Consider the following 6,000-nt stretch of genomic DNA (forward strand, 5'->3'; position numbering starts at 1 on the left):
AAACCGAGTTGGCTGTATGCATGGCAAATGCCCTACCCACTATACTATAGCTCTGGCCCCTGAAAAACACTTTTTCAAAGCAATTAATGGAAGTAGGAGGCTGAATTTACTATCAGTCCAAAGTGTGATTAAGAAACTATGATATGGGCCCGGAGAGATAGCACAGCGGTGTTTGCCTTGCAAGCAGCCGATCCAGGACCAAAGGTGGTTGGTTCGAATCCCGGTGTCCCATATGGTCCCCCGTGCCTGCCAGGAGCTATTTCTGAGCAGACAGCCAGGAGTAACCCCTGAGCACCGCCGGGTGTGACCCAAAAACAAAAACAAAAACAAAAAAAAAAAAACTATGATATGGGGCCGGGAAGGTGGCGCTAGAGGTAAGGTGTCTGCCTTACAAGCGCGCCAAGGAAGGGACCGACCACGGTTCGATCCCCCGGCGTCCCATATGGTCCCCCCAAGCCAGGGGCGATTTCTGAGCACATAGCCAGGAGTAACCCCTGAGAGTCAAACGGATGTGGCCCAAAAACCAAAAAAAAAAAAAAAAGAAACTATGATATGGTGGGGCCGGGCGGTGGCGCTGGAGGTAAGGTGCCTGCCTTGCCTGCGCTAGCCTAGGACGGACCGCGGTTCAATCCCCCGGCGTCCCATATGGTCCCCTAAGAAGCCAGGAGCAACTTCTGAGCGCATAGCCAGGAGTAACCCCTGAGCGTCACAGGGTGTGGCCCAAAAACCAAAAAAAAAAAAAAAAGAAACTATGATATGGGCCGGAGCAGAGCAGTGACGCATGCTGTAGGGCATCTGCCTTGCTCTTGCTAACCTAGGACAGATTCGGTTCCCCCGGCATCCCAAGCCAGGAGCGATTTCTGAGTATAACAGGGTGTGGCCCAAAAGCAAAAAGAGAAATAGAGGGAGGGAGGGAGGAAGGAAGGAAGGAAGGAAGGAAGGAAGGAAGGAAGGAAGGAAGGAAGGAAGGAAGGAAGGAAGGAAGGAAGGAAGGAAGGAAGGAAGGAAGGAAGGAAGGAAGGAAAGGAGGGAGAGAAGGAAGAAATATGGTAAGATGGGGCTAGAAGGGGCCGGGTGGTGGCGCTAAAGGTAAGGTGCCTGCCTTGCCTGCGCTAGCCTTGAACGGACCGCGGTTCGATCCCCCGGTGTCCCATATGGTCCCCCAAGCCAGGAGCAACTTCTGAGCGCATAGCCAGGAGTAACCCCTGAGCGTTACCGGGTGTGGCCCAAAAACCAAAAAAAAAAAAAAAAAAGATGGGGCTAGAAGAGGTCTGCAACTTTTTTTTTGTGGGGGGGCTTGGGCCACACCCGGCGGTGCTCAGGGGTTACTCCTGGCTGTCTGCTCAGAAATAGCTCCTGGCAGGCACGGGGGACCATATGGGACATGGGGATTCGAACTAAACCACCTTTGGTCCTGGATCAGCTGCTTGCAAGGCAAATGCCACTGTGCTATCTCTCCAGGCCCGAGTCTGCAACATTTTTTGGGGGGGAGGGTTCACACCTGTCGGTGCTCAGGGGTTACCCCTAGCTCTGCGTTTAGAAATTGCTCCTGGTAGGTTCCAGGGACTACATGTGATGCTGGTATTTGAATCACCTTCCATCCTGGATCAGCTGCTTGCAAGGCAAACGCCCTACTGCTGTGCTATCTCTCTGGCACCTTTAAGACATTTAAAACAAATACAGTATTGCATACATTGTTTCTTATCAATGCTATATACAGAATTGTGCAATTAGCTGTGGATCTGAAGGGAAAAAAAACTTTTTCACCTATATGTAAAATATTTGTGCAAATTAATACCTGATTAAAATATTTACCTATTTAATGAGATTTTTGCTCCTGAACCTCAGTGCATAGTGTCTGCACATCAGAGCTGTAAGACATTATCTTCATGTTCACACAAGCTTGTAAGTTATCTGTGATGCATGATCGATGTTATGTTTGTTTGGGTTTTTTGGGGTCACACTGGGTAGCACTCAGGGGTTACTCCTGGTTCTATGCTCAGAAGGGTAAGTTCTTGCCTAACTTGAAATTGAATACCAAAAACAGACATTTGCTTATCCACAGACGACTAGACCAACTCCAACCTCCTGCCAAACAGCCATTGTACACATGGCTGAGGTCCTGACTTAACTTTCAAATACCACAGGGCAGTGGTTTGAATCTGGGCATCCCAGATGGTCCCCCGAGCTTGCCAGGAGCAACCCGAGCATTGCTGTGTGACTCCCAGAGAACTAAAAACCAAATACCAAACAGGCACGCGGAAAGACCTTGGGCCAGTCATGTCTATTACTGTATTTTCCGGCGTATAAGATGATGCCCTAATTTTGCAGTTAAAGCATAGGTTTAAGGCCTATATTCCCTGTATCAGAGAGAACGTTCCTGTGCTGCAACTGTATGCACCACAGTGAGCCAATCACAATAAGCAAAGGTCCAAAGGTTCTGTCAAGACTTCCTCTCTGACTCTGGCCCATTTGAGCAGGCTTTTTACAGTGTAGATTCGGGTCCAGAACATTGTCTAATTTGCATGCATCAAAAGCCTGCTTGGATTGGCTGAGTCAGAGAGGCGGTCCGAGCAGCCTGGCAGTGATTGGTGCAGAACATTGTCTCATTTGCATGCATCAAAAGCCTGCTTGGTTGGCTGAGTTAAGAGAGGCGTACAGGGCAGCCTGGCAGTGATTGGTACAGGATCAAGTTGGAAAATTCGTTTCGTGGCAATATTCAGACAATTTTCGTTTAGCGGCATATTGAAACATTTTCAGGATATACTCGGCGTATAAGACCCCCGATTTTCGGTTGACTTGTTTCAAAAGTCGTCTTATATGCCAGAAAATACGGTACTTAAGTTCAAGTCACGTGGCTGCATTCAAAACTCCTCTCCCAGGGACAGTCCAAACTTCCTACTACACAGCAGCCTAGGCCAACACCTAGCCATCTACTGCTATTGATGCTCATGATGCCTGGTCACTGCCAGGGGCTGCTGGACCATCCCTACCTGGAATCATTACATGGCTGTCTCCTATTGCTGGGTTGGAATGCTACTGGCAAGCTTTATCTGAAGGGGCAAAGGCCTGATATCACCACCAGGAACCATGGTACACTCCAGATGCCTTGAGAGCTGCTCTCCAACCAGGTACCCTTTGCTTATCCTTCTTGGTACATAGGCCACATCCAGCCATGCTCAAGGAACTTTTGAGTGCATGGAATAACAATCCAGGACAGACATGTGCAAGTAAATGCCCTACCATGTTTTGTCCCTCTGGCCTGAAAAGCCCTCCCCGCCTTTTTTTGCCATATGGAATACCAGGAATCCAGGTTATACTGTGCCAGCTGTATGCAAGGCAGATACCCTATTGCTGTGCTCTCTCTGGCCCCAAGGGTAGGTCATGTTACAGGGAAGCCTGACTCCATAGCCCAAATGAACATCCCTCCTAAAAAGATCACTTAAGAGACCCAATGGCAGGGGCTGGAGAAATAGCATGGAGGTAGGGCATTTATTTGCCTTGCATGCAGAAGGATGGTGGTTGGAATCCCGGCATCCCATTAAGGTCCCCCCTCCCATTGTTGGGTGTGACCCAAAAACCAGAAAGAAAAAAAAACCCTTCAAGTCCACAGAGCAGTGAAACTTCAGGAGTGTCATTTACACTGTGTACTTTCTCGATTTTCCCCTCTCCAAAAGGCCAGCCAGCTTGTTTCTCAGCTATCACTAATATCTCTCAGCCAGTATTCAGTGTACTGGAGCAGTGAGTGAGAGTAGATACAATCCCAAAAGATTTCAAGGTTCAAAGCACTGGGATCCCCTCTTGAACCTTTAGAACCCATAAAGCCAGTCAAGCGTAGCTACCCCCAAGTAAAAAAAAATCCAACCAGAAAGGTAAGTGCAGTGGTAGGGCATTTGCCTTGCATGAGGCCAACCCAGGACAAATGGTTCAATTCCCAGCACCCCATATGGTCACCCAAGCCTGCTAGGAGCGATTTCTGAGCACAGAACCATGAGTAACCCAAGCACCACTGGATGTGACCCCCCCCAAAAAAAAACCCCAACACATTGAATAAGTCCTTTTTCTTACATGTAAGTGGTATAAATGTCAACTTGGATATTTCATTCTCTACAAAAACCCAACAAATGTAAGAGAAACGCTGGTGAGTAGCTGGCAACTCAAAGAAACTATAAAACCAAAGTAGCAACTATAAATCAGAGCACATTTCAGCGGTCCAATCTTAGAAGATAGTAATTTGGGTTAATTTTAATATTAATTAAAGACAAAATATAATTGTAACATTGTTTTAATCAAGTAACGTAGCTGTTTGAAACAGGAAACTTGAAGGATTACTCTATCTCCTGTGAATAAAATCACGTAGGTTTGATTTCTGTTGGAAAGTTGGCACCAGACTAAACACTGGTTTAAGCCAAAATTTTCTCTTTAGTGCTTAGAACCCCTGAATGTTTCTTTCAATTAAAGAGAAATAAAAATATTTGTAACTGAACCTCATTAGCTTGACACTATGTTGAATCCAACTTGGCTAAATATAAATACGTCATTGGTATGTCACAAATTATCTGACTAATAAAAGCACACAGTCTATGACGAAGAATTTGAAAGCTTTTAAAGATTGGAGGTTGCAAAAACTTTTTCTTTGGTGTGACAAAGCACATTCCATCCAGGTATATGGCTCCTGCTTCACTTAGCCTATCAAAATCAAAAGGCGGCTAGAGACCCATTTTCTCTCTCCAGTTAGGAATCCTAGATTTTAAAATTATATCAAGCTAACAAGGTTTATTATATCAAATGCTTGTATAATTTCAATGTGAAAAAACTTTACATACATTTGTTAAGGTTTCATTATGATCTGTGAGATGGTCACAAATGAAGTCAGAGGTGAATGTTAACCCAGTGTTCTAAACAAAATAAAGCCCATGAATTCTTCACTCCACAACACTTTTTATGTTGAAGAGCAATATTTAAGAGTTTCTCAGGTAGAACCGGTATCCACCTGCATTCCCGTTGGTTTAACCAGGCAAGAAGTTTACACTGAAGACATTCCAAATCTCCCAAGCTCCAGAAGACTACTGGGTCAGGCCCTAGATGCCCACTGCATTCAGTGGCCCACCACACACTGCTTGGGCGCATGGCTATATTCAAGTGAAATAAAAAGACCCCAAGTCTTAGACCAAAGTATAGGCTCTGACTTTGAGACATGCTTTTAGCTTTTCTTAAATAAGACATTTTTGGGAAGAAAAAAACCCACAAACAACACAACACCCCCCTTTCGTTTGAGACATATTAACACTTATTTGGCAAGATAGTAACCCGATTGAATAAGTACAACCTATGTCTAAACGTAAAGGCATTAAGGAACAATCATATTAGAAGAAAATCCACAATGAACAAAAAAATACAGTATATCTAGACATCTTGAAATGGTGATTTAAACTAAGAGCAAAAGTTGAAATTTTAGGTGTCTTTTTTTGCTAACAAGTGCACCTTTTCCTGCTTCCCCAAATAAGTCAGATTATTTAATCATCTTCCAAAGTTTGAGTTTCCCCTAGTACAAAGCAACAGCTACATACACACAAAATGTTCATTTGTTACTGTAGTAATTCCCCTGGCTTATCCAACGTGCAATGTACAAAGACTATAATTTGGAGGCAAGTTTACACAACCCAAAAACAAACGAAAGAAAACCAAAAAAAACACAATTCAAGTTTTAAAACCTGCTCTTAAAATTCTTTATAGGACACTCAGGCCACTTTCACTTCTAAGATAAAGGTGTTGCACTGTCATCTGATTATCAGTCCACCTGGGCATGGTAACTCAAGATATCTTCCAAATGCCAAGGTGAGGACCAAAGATAAGACTTTATTTAAAAGAATTACTTTTTACTGGCTGAATAAGGTAATTAATTACAGCTAAGTTTTGTTTACATTCCGCTGAAGACCTCTTTGGAGTCTCAGCACCTAAAAACATCTAACAGGCTCCTAATCAGGTTAAATGATGGTG

This window comes from Suncus etruscus, chromosome 17 (genome assembly GCF_024139225.1).
Source record: "Suncus etruscus isolate mSunEtr1 chromosome 17, mSunEtr1.pri.cur, whole genome shotgun sequence".
NCBI lineage: Eukaryota > Metazoa > Chordata > Mammalia > Eulipotyphla > Soricidae > Suncus > Suncus etruscus.